Genomic DNA, 24,808 nt, shown 5'->3' on the forward strand with positions numbered 1-24,808 from the left:
AGGGGCGGTGGCTACAGACGGGCCAGACCATTCGCGGGCTGCAGCCGGGGGTGCGCGGCGTGCGGCGCGGAACGAGTGCCCAGGGCGCGGAGGGCGGCCGATGGTTGGGAGGAACCAAGGACGAGAGGAATCCTCTGCCCACCCTGCGCCTGGAGGGCTTGGGGACAGGAGGGATCAACAGAGGAGCGGTAGCTTTTCCTGGCTGTTGACTGAAGACAGTCCTTTGGCTTTTCCGGGCACCCCCCTCCTGGTTTGCCTTGGTCCCGCTCGGGGCTCCTTTAGAACGCGGCAAACAGAGGTCCTAGCAACGGGAGCGCTGGGCGGGGTCCCCTCTTAAGGAGATGCGAAAGGGCGCCGGCCTGAGCCCCGCCTGCGTGCACGCCTTCTCCCCTGCGAGGCCCGTAGCACCAGTTTCTGGTGCATCCCTTACCACAGACATCACACCACAAGACCGAGGGGGGCATCCTGAGTCACCGAAGGAGCTCCTCACATCCTTTATCGAAGCATCTTTGTGGAGCAATGAGTAAAAGGGTATCCAAGCCCAGCTTGAAAGTTAGAAAATAAAATCAAGAGGGGTCCCATCCTGTAGGTGCTTTGTGGATAAGGGGAAGTGAGGGACAGTTTTGAATCATAGTTATTGCTCTGCAAATGCTGAACTACAGCAGTTGGAAAATGTGGGTTTCGGAAACCGTTTTAACATAGAGAATATGAAAGATTATTAGAGGAATTTAAATATACTCGAGGGTCATTGTTCACCAGTTTCTTATTGTTTTGGGAATGGGGAGGGAATCCTGTCCTCCGCATATGAAAGGAACTTTACAGAACTGGTAAGAAAAGTCCCTACCTCTGACATCCCTTGGACTTTGTGAAAGCACTTTTGTGGTTGCTGCCCCTGTCACAACCAGGCTTGCACAGGTTCATTTCAGACTATGGTGGAGATGGAGACAAGCGTATAGTTTTCCTTATACAAAGATAAAAAAGACAGAAGAGAGTTGGCAACTAACTATAAAATATAATTAAGGGAAGCAGAAAAAAAACAGGCCCTCCAGATGCCTCCCAAACAATATGAAATTCCACAGCTAAAAGCCATTTTCTCTGGATTAAGGTTTTGTCCTCTTTTGAGTAAACTAACATAAATTGAGCACCTACTGTGGAGCAAACACTGTGCTGAGAGTATTTCTTGTTTCATTCCTTCATTTGTTCTTCTAAAACCTCCTGTGAAAGTTGGTAATGCTGTGGCTATTTCTTAAATAGAGAAACTGGGCTGCAAGAGTTATTTGTGCTGGGTTAACATCTCAGACGTTATGGGTGGCAGAGCAGGCATTGCAACCTGGGGCTTTGACTAGTGCCTTTCCACTAGAATGCCAGTGGGAAACAGACGCCAACCTGTATCACATCCACAATTGGCACTTGAATGTGAGGTTGTCCTTCCTTTGTGAAGTCTGGTTTTCATGATGGAGAAAGGGACACATGGGGATCTAAGGTGGACGTCTCCCTGAGGTGGGAATAGGGATCAGAAGGAAGAGGCTGGATTTCACCCAGAACTAGCCTGGAAAACATCAGTGTCAGAAATGCGCTGTTAGGGTCACGTGAGGGTGAGGAGAAATTCCCCCTTACCTTTTTGTTAGTCATTTTACACCATGTTACACCTTACCTACATTTAAACTATTATTACTTTACAGGATCATTATGCTTTACAAGATCATTCTTCCAATCACAGGAAGGAGCAAGAGTTTTTAAATGGACTAATGTCATGGGTCCTCATAAGCCTTATCAGAATTTGAAGAAAAAGGAACAGGGGCATTAACAATTCTTACATCACCTTAAGGATGCTTTTTGAGAAATCAGGAATAAGATTAAGTTGCTTCCCTATGTCGTGTCATTGTTATTATGTTAACTGTTATTACAAATGTTCACACATCAGTACCAGCACAACAGAAATCCCCAGAGGTCCACGTTGCTGAGGAGCCCAGGCACTAGATCCCCAGGCGAGCCAGGCAGCTGTGACCCAGGGCCAGGATGGCCTCAGCCTCAGGTATGTGTGAGTCTTCTTTCCTCGATAAATTGTTTCACTTTTGAAGGAGACAGCAAAGGAACGAATCAGAGTAGACAAGATGACTTTTCAATTAGTATTCTCTGTCTGGTTGATAGGGATATAACAAAGGAGGACAGGTCTAGCATGGTCTGCCTGAGACCAAGCGGGACTGAGAAGCTTATCATTTTTAAACCTGATAGACTGGTGACATCTCTGGCTGTCTGTTTGTATAAGTTGGTGTTCTTGTTGCATATGTTTCCGAATGAAGAAGGAAGGAAATTTTGTGCCGGCAGCCTTGAGAAACTATCAAAAGGAATGGAGGGAATGGCGTGGTGCCTGCATTCCCTGTTTCCTCACAGAGTGGTTTTGAGCCCCTTGGGGAAAGAAGTTAGGGTCAAAACCTGAGGAAGCGTCTTCACATCCGCCTTGGGGGATTTGGGGTCCATGAAGTACTACTTGGAGCCCTGATGACATACTACAGCACAGAACTGGAGGAAGGGCCATCCTCTCACCCAGTCAGCCACAACCCTCTGTGCAGCCCTGCCACCCATAAGGAACTGCTCTGCCCAGGGATGGCATATTCTTATATAGGACACTAGTGGCCAGTGAAAGGTCAAGATAACTTGACTGGGAGCCCAGAGCAGTAGCGCATGGGTGGAACTGCTTCTGAGCCCCTGGGAGACCAGCTGAGGATTTCCTGCCATAAATGAGGGAGGCAGGGGTTGGGAGAGATGATTGTTAAAACTTGTGTAGGCAGTGATATTAAGGTGAATTCATTTGTATCCCCAAACCAGCATGACCTGGGACATTCAAATGATATTAGTTTTAAAATGGTATTAAAAAGAAGAGAGCTAGAGAGAAAGAGAATATTTAATGCCTTTGATAAAACTGCAGTGTGAGCCGCAGTATGTTGAACTTTGGTTTAAGAATATTAAATACCTAATATGTGTTTGGCCCCGTACTAAGGTGTATGGTGACATTAACCTCCCAAGTTCCTCTTGTTAAGGAGAATATTCAATAGTGTTATTTCTGTTTATTTGCTTTGAGCTAACACTTATTAAATCATTCGTATATTTGAGGTAAGTACTATTATCATGTGAAGTAAGCACTATTATCATCCTCATTTTATAGATAAAGAAAATGAGAATTACAGTGGTTAATTTGTTAAAGGTAACATAGCTAGAAAGAGGCAGAGCCAGGTTTCAAACCCAAACCAATACATGACAATACTCTTGACATACTTTTGCTGCCTCCTGCTATGCAGAAAGCAAGGTGCATGTTTCTCTCCAATACAAAATCTACTTTCTGCATAATTTTTAAAATCTATTTTCAACTCTAGTTCCTATAGGAAATGAGTCATTCCTCACAAAGAGGATTTAAATGACAGTCCTCCCAATGGAAACATTGGGTACCCTTTTCCAGGTTTCTGTGCTCGGAAAAGAGACCCTGATAGAAGAAGCAATCCTTGCAGCGTAGATTTGGCCAATGATTTCTAAATTCTTGCTATAGATTCAGATTGCAGGACCTCTTGGGTGGGACCCTGGAATCTACTTTCTTGTGAAGCACTATGGGTAATTCTAATGTACAACCAAGTTTGACCAGACCATATAGGACAAGAGCAACATGCAGCTCCCAAAACACATCCAGGCTCCTAGACTTAACCCCTTAACCCCATCATTTACTGAGAAGCAAATGGGATACTGGTATTGAAAATCTACTACATGTAATTCACATTTATTATACAACAATGTTTTTATTAAATTGTTTAGAGCCTTTTTTCAGTATTATTTTGATCATTCTGAAAATTCTTCAAAAAGCCTTAAGTTAAAGATTACACTTATTCACAATTACTGTTATATGTGGACACTTGGAACTTAAGATTCTTTTCAATTATTATATGTATTTTATGTTAAAGAAAAAAGAGACTAATTAGGACAACATAAATTTATGTATTAATTTTTGAAGAACTGACATGTTTATAACAGTGTTATTGAATCCAAGATGATAATAGGCTTCCTCATTTGTTTATATTTTGTCTTGTATTTTTATATTTTTATAGTTTTGTTCATGTATGTTCTTTACTTTTCTTACTAAACTTATACTGAATTATTTTCTAGCGTTTGTCTTCTGAATGAAATATTCTTCCCATTTCCTTTTCTAAGTGCCTTTGCCTGAATAGAGAGAGATTGCTGATTTCTGTAATTTATTTTGTATTCATCTAACACACTATATTCTCTTATTACTTGTTTTTTCATAAAAGTCTCTTAGATTTTCTAAGAAAACAGACATATCATTAGCATTAGGAACTTTCTCTCTTTTTCCTTTATTTATACCAGTTATTTTATTTACATTTGCTAGACTCACCAGTAAAAGGGATTATAGTAATGCTTGTCTCATTCCTGATTTTTATTGTTTATTTTTTCATGAGGAAGACTGGCCCTGAGCTAACATCTGTGCCAATCTTCCTCTGTTTTGTGTGTGGGATGCTGCCACAGCACGGCTTGAGGGGTGGTGTGTAGGTCTGCACCCGGGATCCAAACCTGAGAATCCCTGGCCACTGAAGTGGAGTATGTGAACTTAACCACTACACCACTGGGCCAGCCCTGATTCCTGATTTTTAAATGAAAGGTTTTATTTTGACCATTTAAGATAATGTTTGTTAGTGGCTTTTCTTAATTATTTAAGTGATTTTCTTCTGCTTCTATTTTGCTTTGAGTTTCCCTTGGCATTGGTTGCTTGCCTTTTCACTACCTATTGATAAAGGTTAGGGGTTTTTTTCCCTTTAATTTTTAGTGTAATCCATATGTGGATAGACTGCATGGAATTCAAGTGCCCTTTTCTTCCTGTAATAAAACCTGTTTTGTCATGGTGTATTACTCTTTCGATTCATTCCTCTGCTCTGTACTCTCATATATTGTTTAAACAGTTGGCATCTATAGTCATCAATGAAATTGGCCTGTGATTGGAATTGTTGCTGTAGTTGTTGAATTCCTTCTTAGGCTTTGGTATTCGAGTTATTCTGGCTTCATAAAATTAACTGGAGAACTTTCAGTCATTTTCTAAGACCCACAATAGTTGAAGTAATAATGGAATTATCCATTCTTTAATGGTTAGATTAAAAATTCAGCTGTGAATTCATCTGCCTGCCGCCTTCTTCAATAGGAGATCATTAATCACTTCTCCAATCTGTTCCATAGTAATTGGTCTATTCAAGTTTTCACTTCTTCTGTGTCATTTGTGATTACGTATGTTTTCCTAGGGAAGTATTTATTTCTTCTAGGTTTTACTTCTTTTAATGTACTGCTACAGAGCGACCATTAGTATTTACTTAGAATTCTTTTCATCTCTTTCCTATTTTCACATTGTTAATCTTGTCTAATTTTGATTTCCTTCTCTTTTTCTTATCTGGCTCACTTGGTGTTTATTTTACTGGTCTTTGTAAAGAATCAATCTTTGAATGTATTATTCTTTTCTGTTAATTTATCAATATTAATAATTTCAGCTTTTATCCTTATTAATTCCCTCTTCAAAGTTTCTTTTGTTTTGTTTTTCTTGTTGTTTTTACTTGAATTCATAAAGATAAGTACGTAATTCCCCAATTTTCCCCCTTCTCCTTCTATGATTAAAGGCAACCGTTTTCCTCTGAGCTCAGTTTTACGGTTCCCCATCGTTTTAATATAAAGTGTCTTTTTTTCCCAATGCTTCTGGGAATTTCAATATTTCTCCTTGCTGTCGTCTGAATGTGTGCATTCCCCTCAAATTCATGTGTTGAAATCCTAAGCCCCCAAAATGATGGAATTAGGAGGTGGGGCCTTTGGGAGGTGCTTAAGTTTTGAGGGTGGAGCACTCATGAATGGGATTAGTGCCTTTGTAAAAAAGAAAAAACTCCAGAAAGATCCCTAGCCTCTTCCACCATTTGAGGACATGGTGAAAACGCACCAGCTATGAACCAGGAAGAAGACTCTTTCCAGGAGGCCACCATACTGGCACCTTGATCTTGGACTTTCAGCCTCCAGAACGGTGAGAAATAAATTTTTGTTGTTTATAAGCTACCCAGTCTGCGATATTTTGTTATAACAGCCAAAAGGACTGAGACATTCCTTTAATTTCCTCTTTCATACAAGACTTATTGCATGTTTCTTAATTGCCGATTAAGTTTATTGGACTATGATGAGAAAACGTAATCTATAAGCTCTCCACTTCTTTGAATTTGTTAAGGTTTTCTTTTTGGTTAAGCACACAATTCATTTTTGTAAAAGTTCTATGGAAATATTTGTATATATTCTATTCATGGACTAAAATGTTGTTTACTATGTAACATGTTAAATCAAGTTTATAAATTTTATTTTTCATTTCCTCTATGTCCTCTCTATAGCTTTTTTTTTTTTTTTTTTGTCTATTAAATTATTTCAGTTCTGGGAGAGATATACTGAAAAATCCAGTACAATTGTATTTTTATCATGTTATTTCATTTCTTTTTTTTAAAGTGAAATAAAATATCCCCTTCCAGTCCTAAAAGCTTTGTTTGTATATTTCGTTTCTTATTTTGTTTGCTAAAAGCAGTGCATTTAATCAATTCATAATGTCTTCCCTTATCCTATTTAGTGTTTTTAACTTTCTATTTCACATTGCCTGCTATTAATATTGCCTCTCTTGATGTCTTTCTGTGTATGTCCATTGTTTTATTTGGTCTGATTTTGCTTTTTTGGTCCTTCTTTTGTTTTCAAACCTCTTTTATTACTGTATTTTAAGTATGTATTTTGCAAAGTGCGAAATATGCTCTTTTTTTAACTGAATGTGACAGTCTTTTTTAATAAGAGAACTTCAGTCCAATTACATTTTGTGTAATGCCTGATATGCTTGACTTTATCTTTTGCATCTTATTTGTTACTTATTCGTCTTACCATGTTGTTTCCCCTTTTAGCTCTTTCTTCTGCTTGCCTGTCTGATCAAGTCTCATTCATCTCCTTTTGCCTTTGTTTTTCTGCAGGTTCCATTGGGAGTGTTTTTTCTTTTCATAAATGGTTACCTTCCCTTCCCTTGCTCTCATAATCAGATAGTATTACTGGACTATCATATGAAAGCAAGATATTAATTATTTTCCTTACCAAGATCCTAGATTTCCCCCTTTTCCTCCTCCGTTTGATAAGTCTTTTAGAGAACTTTCGTTTTCTTCCTTGTTCAACATTCTTTCTTTCCTATCCTCCAGTTCTACTCCCCTCTTCCTCTTTTTCCATCTTGAGATTTCTATTCTGGTCTATGTCTTGTTTGGCTACAGCCTTTTCTTGTGGGTTTCCCTCTGAAGAAGTACACAAGTAGTAAACTCTTTGTTGTATATCTCCACTCTTTCTTTCATGCTGTCGGGTGAGTGATATCTTGTGTTGAAGTCATTGGTAGTGGTCCTATTCTGAGGGTAATCTATAGATGCTAGTTCATTCTTGTTTCCAGTTTCCATTGTTGCAAATAAGCCTAATGCAACTCTGATACTTTTTCCTTTGTAGATAATTTGTTCATAACTGCTTGGAAACTTGTGAGGTTTTTTTCTTATATCCTTAGCATTCAGGAATTTTATCAGACTTAGGTCTTAAACTAGGGAAATTTTTTTCTGATGATTTTTAATTATTGCCTTACCTCCATTTGTTCTTTCTTCTCCCTTTGAAATTCCCTTGGATCTGATTTCCATTTCCTTTTGAGGTTCACTTTGTTTTGGCTTGTGCTTTGAGATATTTCTTAGCACTTAATTTTTCAGACCACTGATTCAGATTTCAATAGAGACTATCCTCTCCTTCAGTTCTTCTCCTGAATTTTTTATTTTGGAAACTGTGTTTTCAATTCCAGAAAGAATTTTTTATCATGGTCTTGACTCTTAATTCAAGATGTCACTCTTGCCTCCAGCAGCACTCCATCAGTGGGATGTTTGTTCTGATGACTGCTCTTCTCTCAGCTATTGGATGGGTTCTTTTTCTATATGAACTCGTTGGAGCTCAGATTCTAAATGACGGGAATCTCATAGACCATGACTCTCTCTGCCTACGGGGGCCTGTAATTTACAGCAGGAAGCTGCCAGACCCTGCTGCTGGTCTTGAAGGAAACTCCCCTGCTCTCAAGTTTCCTGGTACTCCCACAGTCTGAGAAACAGGGAGATCCAGTCTTCCTGCACAGCTCTTTCTTGGCCTTGTAAGGGCAGGAAGATCTGAGCCAACATCGTCTTATGTCTGGAGATCACAGATCTCTGACCTCCCAGCATTTCCCAACAAACGCTGCTTTTAGTCCTCACTAGCTCCCTGATGATGGTTTTTCCCACTCCATGAGGGGAAAAGCAGTGGACTATTTCTCTCTGCTAGAACGCCAACAGACCCTGAGCCCTCACGTCTATTCAACTACCCATGGAAGCCAGCAGTCATTAGGCTGTTGAGAGGCAGGTAGCCTAGAGCTGAGGATGAAGAGAAAGGGAGCTGTTGTCATGTCAACATGTGACCAGAATCTCCTTTAGGCTAACTGTGTTCTATAACTCAAATTAACTTTTATTTAAGTCTCTCACTCCATCAGGTAGTAAAGATTTAATCTCAGTCCATTCAAGATCTTCCCTCATTTTTCCTGGAACCAGATCATGGTTCTAGAGTACTTACTTAGTGCTGAGATGTTGGGACAAGAGAAGTAGGCATCTGATCTGAGTCATCTATCCGTTTTGCAGGCTCCATCTGCATAGAGTCAGACTGTCTGTGTTAGCTATTATTACATGTTCTAACACCTATATTCATGTTATAAAAATGCTACATAAAAGACAATGAGGCTAGGGTTCCTGGCTGAGCCCAGGTAGTCCGTGCTTTGAAGCTCAGTTAGGGCTTGTCTGCCAAAATGACAATAACATCTGCCGAGAATATATCTGAATTAGGGACTGAGGAGTTCCCTGGTGAAAAAGGATTCATCCTAAGGCAAAGCAAAGTCAGGCACACAAGTCTATTTCAGTAACCATGTGTCAGAATTTGAGCACAGCTTGATATCTTTTGCTCACATTGTACTCCAGCTTCAAGTCCCAGGTTCTCAGGTTCAAGTCCCAGGAAGGTGAGAGGTCAAGAAAAACTAAAACTTGTTTTACTGGGAACTCAGTAGAACACTGACAGTACAAAACAGTAATATTTGGGACTTGCACGGCAAAGATGGGTGAGAGTCTTTTTGTTTAATTTGGGGGTTGATGCTGCTTGTTTGTGTTCCTAATTTCAGCTGGGTCCACTTTGAGGACAGTAACTTATCAAAGGTATCAGCAAAACCGGCAAACTGGGGAGAAACAGCACCAAAGACAGCAACAGACTCTGATATTTTGGGAGCTCAAGCAGAGGGGAAGGAAAATGGCAAATGCTCTATGATATCCTAAGTTCTCAAGCAACTCTCCACCAGCCCCATTTCTCTCCCTGAAAGAACTGAGGAACACACTGAGTGGAACTCAAGTTACCTCATGAGGTGGGAAAATAACCCAGAAAAGATGGAGGAAGAAAGAAAGTCGGAATACTAATTGTTGTAGTTACTGTGCCTTCACTTTTACCCACAGCTGCTGAGGTTTGAGGAAACACAATTTTATAATCAAAGTTTGATGGAAAAGGAAACTGAGTCACATTACCATTTGCAGAGTCACGTAAGAAATCAAAGACTGGTGCAAGGATGAAGTCTAGTTCATCTAGTTTATAATCCATAATGTCATCCCTTTGTCACATAGGGAAGTAATGATTCAAAGTAAATCACCAACAAAAATTAAAACCCTCAAATATTTGTCCTACTGATTATGGCTGTATGACTTTATAATTGGATTTGAGGGACTATGGATTTCTCCAGGCCCTCAAGCAAAGAGAGTGACCTTCAGTCTTGTGCATGGTTCCATACAAGAGTGAAATGTTTTGAAAAGGAACATGGCCCTTCCTATCCAAGGCAACCCCACTCCTTCACTCTCTCAAGGATGTGGCTTAAGGTTTTCTGTTTGCTGCTCCCAATGGCAGACATCTTTCTTCTTATGATTGCAATTGCATGTCTGGTTATTTTAAGAGTGAGACTATAACATTTCTGGTTGATAATTATAGTAAATCAATGTGTTAATAACAGGATTTCAGTGTATCAAGTTCATCTGTAGAAAAAATTGTAAACAATTCAGCCTAAATCACCTAGAGAGGATATGAGCCTGGCAGATTATTGTGGCCGGAGAGCTAATAATAACAGTTATTTTTTAGTGACCTTTCAGCACTTAATCTTCATTTAAACCCTATGAGGAAACCATATTATTCCCATCTTATAGGTGAAGAAACTGAAATTTTAAAGTTATTAAATAACTTCTCATCCTTACTGCTCCACTCTACTGCCTCATCAAGGAAGAGAAGTTAGCATATTCCATCCCATTTGTGTGACCCAAGTACCCCAGGCATAAAATATTTTATCACCAGGCGAATTCCTTAGGAAAATGCATTCCATTTGCCAAGCGTATAATACAAAATTAAACTTGCAAACCTTTTGATCCACTCTCAGATTCCAACAAGAGTAAATCCCTTACAAGTACAAGGAGTGAAAATGTGACTCACAATAAATAATTCTATCAAATGTACTTCTGTACTGCCTCTGACCTTGCCCTTTTGCCTTAAGTCACTGCCAAGACTAATAGATCCCATGACACTCTCAAGATATAGAAAGTAATTATTGAAATTCATCTGGTTATACAAAGATAAAAAGTATTTCATTGCTAGACAGAGCATTTATTTTCCAAAGGCTATTCTGCCTTTTTTCCTTAAAGTATCATGTAATAGTCTTCATGATAATTTTGCATTTTCAGTGAGTAAACATTTTATGTACTCATTATTATCTAAATATTCAAGAATAAAACTGAGAACATGGAAGCAAGCAGAGAGTCAAATAAATCACAAAATTAATAATTTAGTTTGAAAAACATTCCTTGTTTTGTCATCCTTGCCCATAATTCCATCAAGAATATTGCCTTGTTAACAAATACCCTATAAATATTTGTTGAATAAAAAATTGAATGAAATCTTGATTATAACAGATCGAAATCAACAAGTCAGCAACATCTATAGGTATAGTGGAAAATTGTTTTTCTTGTGCTATCCAGAATCCATTCATCCTATTCTAGCAATATAATACCTATTTTGATGCATTCCTGTCTTCCGTTTGTACAACCATGGTGTCTTCCTAAAACCAAGAGATAATCATGAGGATTTAACTGATCAATCAGAAATTCTCCCAAGACTTTGAATCTTGAGAACCTAAGACAGTTGGAATTCATTCCTTCCAGTAAAGGTACCCTGACAAGGTAGTTAAGCAGTCCTTGTTACCTGGACCCTTGGAATTACCCTGATTCTTGTCTAATTTGAGCTTGGTTCTTTCTCTTACCTGTGGGTTGTGTTAATTCCCCAGTATCAATATAGTAGGATGTCTTTTCTGCTTAAATTATCCAGAATTAATTTCTATTACTTAAAACTGAAGAACACAATACTCCAACTTCCACTTAGGATATACAAAGTTGTAAGATTATTACACTAAACCTAGAAACAAGAAAAAAGGTAGTTAATCTACAAAAGCATAACTTTCCTTGAGCATTTCAGAGAGCTGAGATCACAAGGCAGCTGAGTAACCTGAATTCCAATGGGAAACAAGCTCCTTAAAGGAGAGGTGGAGAACATGAACCTTTTGACCTGTGCGAGATTAGTGGAAAAACTGGTGGCCACCATACAAACAGGTAAGAAAAAAACCCTAAAATTAAAGGCATATGTGAGCTGATGCATCAGTTTGGGATAGCTGAACATCCCAGAAGCAGGGAGGGATTGTACTCACCCTCAAGCTTTTTCCCACAGGCTTCCAGAGGATCCTCACAAAAAGACTGGAGACAGGGCAAGAGATGTGAGAGAGCCACCTCACTAATGCAGGTATGAGGAAGTAATGGGCAGCTGTTAGGGGTTGGGCACAGGCCTTACTTACTTCGTTACTTTCTTCTCTCTCATGAAGCAAAAGCCTTAAATCACTGAGGTGAGGGGCAGCAAACCTCTTACCAAAGACCCATTGCATCTAAGGGGAGTAGAAGCAAAATCCACCTGCTTCTGGAGGAGAGGCAAGAAACCATGTTGGATCTTGAATCTTACCAATCAGAGTTCTGCTGCCACTGGGGGAGAGGCAAGAAAGTCCTGCACAAGACCAACCTCAGAAACAAGACAGAGTTTTGTTACCATTGTCAGGATGTGTAGACATATTGAGGAAGCTCCACCTCCAAGACTGTATAGGGCCTGACAAAGAATCAGGCTGGAACAGGACAACGCAGAATTCCCCCTGCAACAGCATTCTACAGATGGATGAGGAGCAGGAGTGTGGGCAGAGACCGAATGCTGGAGGAGGAGTAGAAACCATGAGAGAAACCCTCCAGCACTCTGTCTCCCATCCCAAGCACCAGGGATTAGTAGCCCAACTGGTAAAAGAATTTGAAGCCTGTGGTACACAGAAAGCAACAAAAGCAAAAACAATACCCAAATAATCAGCTCAACTCCTGGCTGTATTGACTCAACCCCACACTAGTGGTCTGACAGAAGAAGAAGTATTCCCATATCTAGGAGTTAATACTATTTACCTTAGTCTCTACTGTCCTACATATGATGTGTAGCAGTCGATAAAAAATTACCAGACTAGGGTATGGCTTGGTGGCTTACTGGTTAAGTTCGTGGGCTCCACTTCAGTGGCCTGGGGTTTGCAGGGTCAGATCCCACTGTTCATCAAGCCATGCTGTGACAGGTGTCCCACATATAAAATAGAGGAAGATTGACACAGATGTTAGCGCAGGGTGAATCTTCCTCAAGCAAAAAGAGGAAGATTAATAGTAGATGTTAGCTCAGGGCCAATCTTCCTCACACACACACAAAATTACCAGACTAAAAAGCGAGAGAAAACAACCTACTGAGAGAACATAAAACAATCAATAGAAATAGACTCAGAGATGGCCCAGATGTTGCAACTATCAGACAGAATCTTTAAAATAGTTATGATTAATATGTTAAAGGATCAAATGTAAAAGTTGGAGAACATGCAAAAACCAATGAGGAAATTCAGCAGAAACAGAGATCAAGAGCTTCCTAAGTTTTTGAGGAAACTATATTGCCAAAGAGACTATGAACTCTGACTAAAACAGCATTTAACTGTTAGAGATTTAAAACAAACTACAGACTCCCAAACTTGTAACAGAAAAAAAAAAGCTGTGAAAATTGGGCAGCACTGTCCAGAAGGATTTGCTTATGGATTGGATGTAAGATATGAGAGAGACAGAGGGGTCAAGAAAGCCTTACTCATCCTGTCTAATTGGAAATGTGGAATGGAGATGCATTAACTGGTCTGTAGAAACACACTGGAGTAGAAGGTTTGGTGGTGGGTGTGGGGCAGGGGTTGGAGGTAGGCAATAAGAAGTTCCATTTTAGACATATTAAGCTTGAGGTATTTATCAGACATCCAAGTGGAACAGTCAAGTAGAAAGTTGGGTGTGTGAGTTTGGAATTTGGGAGAGATATCTAGTCTTGAAATATAAAATTGGGAGTTAAAAATACATAGATGAGGGGCTGGCCCCGTGGCCGAGTGGTTAAGTTCGCGCGCTCCGCTGCAGGCGGCCCAGTGTTTCGTTAGTTCGAATCCTGGGCGCGGACATGGCACTGCTCATCAGACCACGCTGAGGCAGCGTCCCACATGCCACAACTAGAAGGATCCACAACGAAGAATATACAGCTATGTACTGGGGGGCTTTGGGGAGAAAAAGGAAAAAATAAAATCTTTAAAAAAAAAATACATAGATGAGATCTAAAGCTGTGAGTCTAGCTGAGAATACTAAGAAAGTAGATATTCCTTGAAACAGACAGGGCCCAAGGACAGAGCCCTAAGGCATTCCAAACTTAAGAGGTCAAGAAGACAAGGGCCCAAGAAAGGAGACTGATCCATTATCCCTAGACATGTATGAGTGGTTGTATAATCCTGACAGACTGACACTCATCACTGAGCCATCTTTGACTGATCATCCTAGAGACCTGGAAATATGCTTTTTTTTTTTTTTTTTAAATTAACAGTCATGATATTCTTTTACTTATACCAGGTTTTTGAGCTATATTTTTTTTTTGCCAAAGCTAAACAAGTTAATATGAAAAAATGTTATTTTCTGTTCACACAGTATTTTTAAAAAGTACATAGTAGTTAGTTTGAAACAATTTGCATTCAGCCAGATGTCTAACCATTATATAAATCTGTGAATGTAACAAATGAGATAAGAAAAGTAAAAATAAGAATTTTTTAAATATTTACACTTATACAGGAACTACTCCAAATGACACTAAAGAAAGTAAATTTGCAGTTAAAATTAAATTATGGCTTCTCCATAATGATGAGAAATTTAATTTTTTCAGAGTTTTGCATAATTTTCAATATGAATTTTGCCGATATTTTTTTCAGAGCTAGTTATGAAGTATGACTTGTTTCTGTGTAATAACTGTTTTCCAGCTTCTGTATTTTGATACTTCAACATCTGGGGCCTTGCTGAACCTGGAGGGACTGCCCCTCCAAGAGATAGCTAATTCCTAGAGAGAGCCAGCAACTTACGTGCCAGCATGTCTTTAATAGACAAACCAATCAATCCAGAGCTCACACTCCTAACCAGTTCCTCTAATGGGCTTTCACACTCAAGACCACTGTTCCCCTGCACTCATCACCCCAGTGCCAGGTACCAGACAACTAGCCCCTCCCCCACAGCCTGCTGAAATTATTCAAACTAGCCAATCCTAAACCCACTCATCCTGGCTCACCTGTTTCTTCCCTCAGAAACCACAATAAAGGTTCTTGCCCACATTTTCCCCTCTTCCTTGGCCTCCTGACGTACCGTGTGTTCCCTTTGTGGCCCTGCGGAGTGTGCTGTGTCTTCTCTCTCTAGGGATCTGTAAGTATAAAACTTCCTAACAACCATTTCTGTATCTGCGTCTTACCATACATGATTAAAACAAATCCCGGGAGCCTGATTAAAACATTCTGCATTTCACCTCACGGTAGGAGCTTTACTATAACAATACCAAAAAACAAAAACCAAACCAAACCAAACCAAACAAAACAAAAAACTAGCTCAGAAAAGGCATAATCCTTCCAATTCTAGTTTTCCTCAATGTCTGGCTGGCTTTTTGTTTTGGTGAACAAATGAAACATCATCATCTCGTTTTGCTGCGGGGAGTGTTGACTAGGAGAATAAAGCTTTCCATCTTCCTCATGTGGCATAACTTGAAGACCTCAAGAAACAAGGTTTCAGTAGATAGAAGGTTTTGACATTTTTCTCTTTTCCTTAGAGCAATTTTTTGATTTATCTCTGAAATGATTCAGATCTTGTTCCAGTTCTACTGGATTTTCCAGTTTTCTCTTCTGATAATTCTGTGCTACTACTTTATTTTTGCCCCTCCTATATATATCTCAAATTAATGCAAGTTGAGTCTTAATGAATTGCTCTTTGACATCCTTTTACTGCAGTTGTTAGTAAGGAGATAAATGATTTTTTTCTACAGGGAACGGGATATGGAGAGCTTTCACCCTTAGCTCATCTCTTGTGAATTGAGATTACAGTCAGCTTGAATGTTTATCTTTTGTGAGTGGGTTTTTTATGATGACAGGACTTACAGGCAATTCTCTTTTTCATGTATTTACAGTCTGGCATCACTCATTGGAGCACTTTGCCCCAAGATGATGAGTGGAGATGCCCTAAGTCCACAGAGATTTGACTGCTATGTCTGAGGACCACTTTGGTGTGTCCAGGGTCTCTGTCTGTATCTTCCATTTCAGAGTCTCTGAAGCCATGTGGTGCATCTCCATAGATGGAAGATTCCTTGAGCGCTCTTGCAATGCCATGCCGCGCTCTGGCTTGTGTTCCATGAAATGCCAGAAGTCAGAATCATCAAATTGTGCTAGTTTTCAGAATGGTTTTTGTTGAAAGTTTTGTAAAAGAGTACGTTAGAGATAGAAATATTAATAACGGTATCAATGTCATTATCATTTAGAAGTTCAGAAAGAGATTGGCTGAAAGTAGCCAAGGAGGGGATGCTATTGTTCATCATGGGCTGAATAAAGAATAAAATTCATCACCACATTAGTTTATATTTTATTATCAGTTTTTATAATAAATTCAAATTTATTATTATTTTAATTTAAATAATTCTCTGTCAGTGGTTAGATCTTCTGTGGGGAGGATGCTACCAAAGGAATCCTCAAAACATTGAGAAAATTTAGATTACAGTTACCTACTTCTTTTTCCAATGAGGAGATCAATGTCTGTAACTATTGTCAATTTCTAACCAGTTTAAATTTAGAACTAGATGCTTGGCTGGTGTCAACCACCTTGTCATTTTGAATGTTAAGGTGCTAATTCTGGGGTGGACCATAGCTGCTCCTAAACCTAGTCCTATTCTGCTGTATGAGTATTATTATCATATCATATCATATATCGCGTATCGTATTATATCATATTATGCTGTATGAGCCAAGGCTGATAGAAAGACAGAAGTTTCAGGCAACTGAGGCTGATTCAGAGTAATGAAGATTAGGCAGTCAAGGAGGCTAGAAATGCCATAAAGAGGGGATAGAAATATAGCTGCCAACACCTCACTGTCTTACGAACTGGAATGTCTGCCTACAGAGACGTGGGAGCAGCTGGGACAGTGAGCTGCTGGTTGACTTGGGTAGAATACAACCTTCTCTTATCTAGTTGTAACTGAGCCCAAAAATCTTTCTCTTGCCCCTCGTGGGATTGTTTTTGTCATTCCTTTTTAAACGTTTGGTTTTGCCAATCTGTATTCTCTTGATCACTGTCTGAAATTAAACATGTCATGACTTACCATAGGTTTATATTTTCAGTACAAAGTATATCAATCAATGTTGTCCCCATATCTCGTTGGGACAGCAATTGGGTGGCCTGCATGTCCAAATCCATCAGGCTGGGCTCTGGGGCATATACTGGAGCTCCTCAAGAGAAGTCTTGCTCCTGCTCCTTCCCTCTCCTTTCCTGCTTCCCCTTTCCACCTTCTACCTGGGAGTAGGGGGTGGGGACAAGAGCCCAGGAAAGTTGTATGAAGCCCCATCTTGGATGTCTCAGCTAAACTACAGATTGCTTGCCAGTTTGCAAATTAAAAACTTTCTGATGCAACTCAGGACTACATTATGGATTGCAGGATTCCTGGGGACAGCTCGGAGACTAGATCCAAAGATACACATTATGGTAGGCACAGCGCTATCTCATTCAAGCCTCCTAACAACATTATGAGGCAGCTATCATTATCATCCCCATTTTACGGTTAAGAAAACTGGTTTAGAGAGGTTACCCAACATGACACAGTGTGGCAGAGCTGGGATTCAAACCTAGGTCTATGCAGCCTCTAAACACTACTTTTGCACAAAGGAAATGGTTATTTATGCCCTAAAAGTCATCTTCAGAGCTTACCTCTCTTTCTTTATGCCAACATGGTCTCCTTCACAGACTATCCTAAGTCCGTAATTGTACACTGCCAAAGCCTTCTCTACTTCTCCCTCAAAACATTCATGATGAATATTATTACTGTTTTTGAGATCTGCCTTCCCTGATCTGTGGGGGACAGGACCACATCTGCCTTACTCCCCACTCTATCTCCCAGGCCTGGCACTTAGCAGTCACTCAATAAAAGTTCTTAAAATATTTTTAAGGTCCCATAATTTTGGAATTTTCACTTTAAAATACATTAAAACATGTGATGCATACACTCTCTGCAACAAATTCTGCCTTTATATGTTCCTCAAGAGCTGAATATGCTAAAACAAAGAATTTGACTCCTGTTGACAAAATCTCTCTTATAACACACATATTTGTAGAATCACAAAATATGGCCATTAAGAAACCATCCAGTTCAATTTTTCAAGATTAGCACCCAAATCAATTATGTGACTAGACCAAAGTCACAGAGTTATGCATAGCAGAGCTATAAACAGAAGCCTGATTTCTAGGTTGGTGACCTTTTGAAATCCACCTGTCACTTAATTCAGTTGGCATTTATGGAAATATAAATTCAGGGGTTTTGTGACTGTATGGGAAAAGAATCTGGTCAGTGCAAGTTCAGGGGACCTAGTATCATGTATGTATTTAAAGAACTTGGGAGATGAAAAAAGTACCAGAATAATAGTGGCTGAATTGTTAGGTGTATTCAATACCTTCAATGTCAAAGCATAGTGTAGAAAAGACTAGATGCTTCAGTGGGAGTGTGTGGCTAACAAGCCAACAAAAAAAATATGGCCTTCTTTGTGAACAGAGGTGCTTTTCCTCTCTTGAGTTCTGCATTTATCTTCCCTGCTTTTTTAGTGTTGTGACCATCATTGCTTTATGTTACACAGCTTGAAACCTTTCATACGCCTCTAGTATACGTGATATGGGAACAGACTTCCTACCTTGTCTGGCAAATAAATAGGAGTCCTGTTGGTGCTGGTACCAAGACAAATACCCCATAGTGTGATTTCTGAGGGCCAGGAGAGCCATAACACTCACAAAGAATGTGCATCTTTAAAACCATAATTGAGAATCTGCTCCTTTCACTCACAATGTATTCATCAAAAAGGGAAATAAATTTGAACGTGTGAGATTCAAACAAGAGGACATGCATGTTATGGAGGTGAGATGATTTCTGTGCCCAGAGAATTAAAACTTAAATCACGTTTTTAGATACAATCTTTAATGATACATTTTTGTCATTTGTTGTTGTCCTTACATGCTGTCAAGTCGACTCCTACTCCTGGCAACCCTGTGAGTGAGTGGTGTCCCCATTGTCCTGTCCTCATCAGCCTTACTCAGCTCCTGTAGACTCGTGCCTGTGGCTTCCTTTATGGAGTGAGTCCATCTCAGATTTGATCTTCCTCTTTTCCTGCTGCCTTCTACTTTTCCCAGCATTATTGTCTTTTCCAAATAATCCTGCGTTTTCATGATGTGCCCAAAGTAGGACAGTCTTAGTGTTATCATTTTTGCCTGTAACAATAGTTCAGGCTTAATTTGCTCTAGGACCCACTTGTTCACCTTTCTGGCAGTCCGGGGTATCCATAGAGCTCTCCTCCAACACCATATTTCAAATGAATCATCTTTTCCAGTGAGCATTCTTCTCTGCCCAGCTTTCACACCCATGCATAGTAATTGAGGGTATGGATAATCTTGACCTTAGTCTCTGACGATACTTCCTTACACTTGATGATCTGTCCTAATTCTTTCATTGCTGCCTTTTCATGTCTCAGTCTTCTCTTGATCTCTTGGCTTCAGTCTCTGTTTAAATTGATGACTGAACCAAGGTAAACAAAATCTTTAACAATTTCAATGTCTTCACTGTCTATCTTAAAGTTATCATTTCACATCTTTTTAAAATATGTTCTTTTCTTTTACAGTCGATTGGCATTGGACCAGGCATTTTGTTTCATATATTAGGCTGACTTGCTGTAAATAATGAAGAGACTCAAAAATACTGTGGCTGAAACAAAATAGAAATTAGTGCTCTCCCGTGTAATAGTCTAGAGGTAGGCGGACTATAAGTGGCTTTGCTCCATAAAGTCATCCAAGTCCTTGGGCGTTCTTCTGCCTTTATTGTCCTTGTTCACGTGATTGATGCTCATTCAATTCCCATGAGAAAAAGGAACAAGGAAGTAAAGGGCAAGTAGCTTTCTCTAGAATGTGACCTGGAGGTTGCACTTGCCACTTATATGTCATTGGCTAGATGGTCTCATGGCCAAACCCAGCTGCAAAGTAGATTGGGATACATAGTCTTAGCTGAGTCTAAACTCAGGGAGTTATATGACTAATAGAAAGAAGAGGAGAATATATATTAAGGGACAAATAGCAATCACAAATATTGCTCATTTTATGTATCCAGAGTAAATGGATACAAATGTATTTTTCCAGATTAGCTTTTCCCTTTTGGTTATTTGTGTACCTCAAGAAATCTTAATAGTCTTTGACAGCACTTCATTTGGCCATCTATCCATCATCATCATCATCATCTTCGTAGTCATCACCATCATCATCATAACAAAACTAATAGCCACCACTTATTCATTGCTTACAACAGGGTGGGCAATCAGTATTAGGGTGGTGTTAAGGGCATTTAAGTATTCTATGATTCCCCACTAAAGTATTGAGGTCCATAGTCATAGTTGATCCAAAATTTTAAAATTTTACTGCTTGCTTTCTGTGCAATTTCCTTTTCTGGTAAACAAACCGCTTAATCCCAAAATATATCACTATCCTTCTCTAGTGGATGCATAAGATCTATACTAATTCCAAGTACTTCATCTACTGAAACTGGAGTTGGGTGAAGGCTCAAGATCTAAGACATCTACGAAGGATCTAAAGAGAGAAGAAATGTGATCCAAGATAACATATGTGAGGCAAACCAGAACTGACACAGTGGCAAGATGAAAAAAAAGGTTTTTCACTTTCTTGTATAGGCATTTTTCAGAATATCCATTTTGAAGCAAGACTAGAGGCATTCATGCTCTGTTCTCCATGTGGCCTATCATTCCAGCAACACAATGTAAATAAAATGGCAGTCTGGATGGACATGTGTCCCCAAACTCCAAAGTGCCTTAGAGGGTTTCTGAAAACTGTCAGTGATGACAGTGTGTAACTTCTCACGATAGTTTTATAATGGGAGTATTACTATCAACTCAATTTTATGGATGAGGAAATGGAGGATAAACAAGATAAAATAACTTTTTCAAGATCACAAATCTAGGAAGTAGCAACTGGGACTTCAGCTTAAGTCTGCACTTCTAAACCACGTCACTGTACTTGCCCAGCTGCAACAAGCCCAATGTTTGACAATCATCCAAGTCCTCCTCATTCAGGCTTCCCACCCAACAGTCACCAAGTCCTGTTCTTTTTATCTCTATATTAGTTTTCCATTTGTCCTCACTTTTCTATTACTACTGCTCCTGGCCTAGTTTCAGGGCCTTTCATTTCTAGCCAACATTACTCTCATTCTAATAGTTACTTAGTGTTGCCTTGAATTTTGTCCATCCTCCATATATTGTCTGAGTAGTTTTGATCCTTCCTCTTTCCAGCTTAAAAGTCTTCGTTAGCTCTCCAGAGCCTCCAGACTAAGTCCAGACTCTTAGTTTGATATAGAAGACCCTTAGAAATCTTCCCTCTTCTTATCTCTTTCATTCTGGTCCAGTTTCACCACCAGCTCCTCTACCAGCTGTGCAGTCCTCACATGAAACAAGATCATATTTCTCATCATCCAAGCACTTCTGGTAATAGACTTACAGAGAATTCTCTATCTCTGTAATTAGTTACTCAAAATTTTACTTTTGAAGCACAAAGACTTTATCAACTACATTTAGGTAGCCATGGATATTTATATTCCTATAAGTTGCTTCATAGGCAATGACAAAATATAAGGAGATGCCTTTTCCTGCAACTCTGCAAATATACCTGCCGGGAAAGCCTGGGAGTTCCATTTTCTCTTTCCACAGTGAAGTAGATAGTAGGTTTTTAGATTACTTTATCTTTGGGTAGGAAAAAGCACTTCCAAAATAAAGGCTATATAAAAAGGTTTTTCTTACTCCCTAGAAGTCATTTATTTCACTGTGTGGAATTGTCAAACGTCGAACCAAGACTATAAACCTTGATGTAGTATATTTAAATGCAGTCAAAATATTTCCTCCTTTCAGGGCCATCCTTCCTGCCCTTTTGATGGCAGGCTTAGCTGTATATCTTACTATGACCAATGAAATGGAGTGGAAATGATGATGCCAACTCTAAGCAGAAGTTTTAAGAGCAATCATGTGGTTCTGCAATTCCAGCAATGTCTAGATACAGGCTTCTTTTTCAGCCTGGACTCCAAGATTAGAGGATATGGTCCAGATTTTAGTCAATCTTCAGCTAACATGTAATAAGAGTAAGAAAGAAACCTTTCTTGTAGGGAGCCACCAAGATTTTGGGATTGTTTGTAACTCCAGCATGTCTGGCAAAAGTGGTCTGATACAATTGGAGCTTTGATGTTTTCCTGCCCCATGCTCCACCATGTGGATTATTTGCACATTCTTATCCAAATTCATTTAAGCATCTTTGGTGGGCTTCCATATGCATCACAGTGGACTCTTAGCACATACCTTCAAAATTCAAAGCGTTGAATTTTGACTCTCAAAGTCTCAGGTTTAGAAGGCACTCTAGAGGCATTTAGCCTGATTCTCTACACAGCGCTTGAGTGTTCTATGTGATATCCCTGACAAACTTCTGCTTAAACAACTCTAGTGAGAAACTCACTCCTTCCCAAGGCAGCCCACGTCATTTAAGACAGCTTTACATGTTAGAAAGTTCTTACTTTCATTTAGTGGAATTTAGTTTTTCCCTAACTTCGTGTAGCCAGTGGTTCTAATTCTACTCTCTGTGGCCATATGCTTCTCTCTTCTCTCTCTTTGTCTGCTCTCCTCTAGGCTAATCATTTCTGGATCATTCCAATGTTTATCAGAGATCATAATTTAAATTTATCATCACTATAGTGGTTGCTTTTATCTGAAAGCACTAAAGTTTGTATTGTTCCTCTTAGTGTGTGTACTCAGAACTCACTACAATAATGAAAGTATATTTTGATATTTTGTGCACAGTAGAGAGATCATATTATCTCCCCTTTTTTGGACTCTGCATTTCTACTAATTCAAATGAAACCATATTAATTTTTTGACAGCTACATCACATTATAGAAAGGGAGCATTTAAAGTAAAATTTAAGTTTAAAAAACGGAAATAGAAAGCAACACCGAAAACCTGAGTTTTAAATATGAATAAGATTGTAATACTGGATATAGAAGAGAATTTTTGCGTTTATCACGAAACCATTTCAATGGCTTCAGCTAACTCTGAGGACTTCTTGCCTTTGATTTGTCTGCCTAAATAATCTTCAGCAACATGTTCTTAGAGAGATAGACTTCTTGCTCAGTTCTAGCTAAACCATCATCTAACTTTTATAGCATTCTCCCATTTTCCTACACAATCACTTTCCCCCTTGTTTGTTTTCCTATAGCGTTTTTAGATAGTCTATTAAACCACTTACCACACTGCCTCATAGTTGTTTATTGGTGTGTCTGCAAGCATCCCCGTTAGGGATAGTGTCAAATTTAAATTTTTATTCTCTGAACTTTGTAGCTATGTGCTTACAGTTGTGTGCACATGTGCTTACTACATCCCAAATACTGTGCTAATCACTGCCCATACATGAACTAGTTTGATGCTTATCACAACCCCACAAACTAGGTACTACTATTATCACCATTTTATATATGAGCAAATGGGGGCTTGGGAGGGTTAAATAACTTGTCTAAAGTGGCACAGCTAATAAGGGGAAGGGTTGGGATTCACATACAGGTCTGTCTTCCTCCAGAGCTTATATATGGCAAACCTAGTCAGGATTTATAGTTTGGGTCAAAATATTAATTTCTTAAAACTCTGAAGTCTTGAATATAACAAAAGTGCTGTTTCAAATAAAACATTACAAAACAAATGGGCAAGGATAAGATTCTTTAGTGATCATTGCTCCAGATCAAGTCAAGGCTCTGCCACCAAATCCTGCTCCTTTTTAGCAGGCCCTGGTGGTTCTTGCCCTTTGGTTTCACTGTGCTCTTCTGCTGCTGCTGTAAATCTCTGCCCCACCTCTTGGGGGCCTGGACCAGCTGTGCCTCTAACAAAATCATTGCTCCTCTTCCCAACCTCGTTGGTTCTGCCTGTTAAAACTGAAGTATGTTTCCCTTTTAAAAATATTTATTTTACTGGCGCAACTGGATATCTACACGTAAAAGAAAAAAAATGAATCAGACACAGACTTTACACCTTCACAAAAATTAACTGAAAATGGATAACAAGCCTAAATGTAAAATGCAAAACTGTAAAGCTCCTAGAAGATAACATAAAAGAAAACCTATAGGACCTTGGATATGGTGATAACTTTTTAGATAGAACACCAAAGGCACAATCCATGAAAGGAATAATTGGGAAGCTGAACTTAATTAAAATTAAAAACTTCTGCTCTGTGAAAAACACTGTCAAGAAAATGAGAAGAAAAGCCATGAACTGGGAGAAAATATTTGCAAAAGACACATCTGATGAAGGATTGTTATCCAAAATACACAAAGAACTCTTGAAATTCAACAATAAGAAAACAAGCGACCTGATTAAAAAATGCACCAAAGACCTTAACTGAAACCCCACAAAAGAAGATAGACAGATGGCAATAAGCATATGAAAAGATGCTCCACATCATGTGTGGTCAGGGAAGAGAAAATTAAAACAACGATGAGATACCATTACAAATCTGTTTAAATGGCCAATATCTGGAACACTGACAACACCAAATACTGGTGAGGATGTGGGGCAACAGGAACCCTCATTCATTGCTGGTGGGAAGGCAAAATTGCACAGCCACTTTAGAAAAGTTTGGTGGTTTCTTATAAAACTAAACGTACTCTTACCACACAACACAGCAATTGTGCTCCTTGGTATTTACCCACAGGAGTTCAAAACTTATGTCCTTTCAAAAACTTACATGTGGATGTTTATAGCAGCTTTATTCATAATTGCAAAACTTGGAAGCAACCAAGATGTCCTTCAGTAGGTAAATTGATACATAAACTGTAGTACATCTAGGCAATGGAATATTATTCAGCAGTAAAGAGAAATGAACTATCAACCCAGGAAAAGATGTGGAGGAACTTTAAATGCATGTTACTAAGTGAA

General features: G+C 39.1%; 1 long non-coding RNA gene across 2 annotated transcripts; it reads left to right on the plus strand.

Moving 5' to 3' along the window:
• The first annotated feature begins 1,909 nt into the window (after positions 1-1,909).
• LOC123277663 (uncharacterized) lies at positions 1,910-11,955 on the plus strand. Of its 2 annotated transcripts, none has more exons than XR_011494827.1 (3): positions 1,910-2,035; positions 9,260-11,768; positions 11,884-11,955. It is a non-coding gene; the product is annotated as an uncharacterized lncRNA (long non-coding RNA). The 2 variants fall into 2 exon arrangements; XR_011494828.1 differs by lacking the exon at positions 1,910-2,035 and adding an exon at positions 4,861-6,055.
• The last annotated feature ends 12,853 nt before the right edge of the window (positions 11,956-24,808 follow it).

Source organism: Equus asinus, chromosome 16 (assembly GCF_041296235.1).
Source record: "Equus asinus isolate D_3611 breed Donkey chromosome 16, EquAss-T2T_v2, whole genome shotgun sequence".
Taxonomy (NCBI): Eukaryota; Metazoa; Chordata; class Mammalia; order Perissodactyla; family Equidae; genus Equus; species Equus asinus.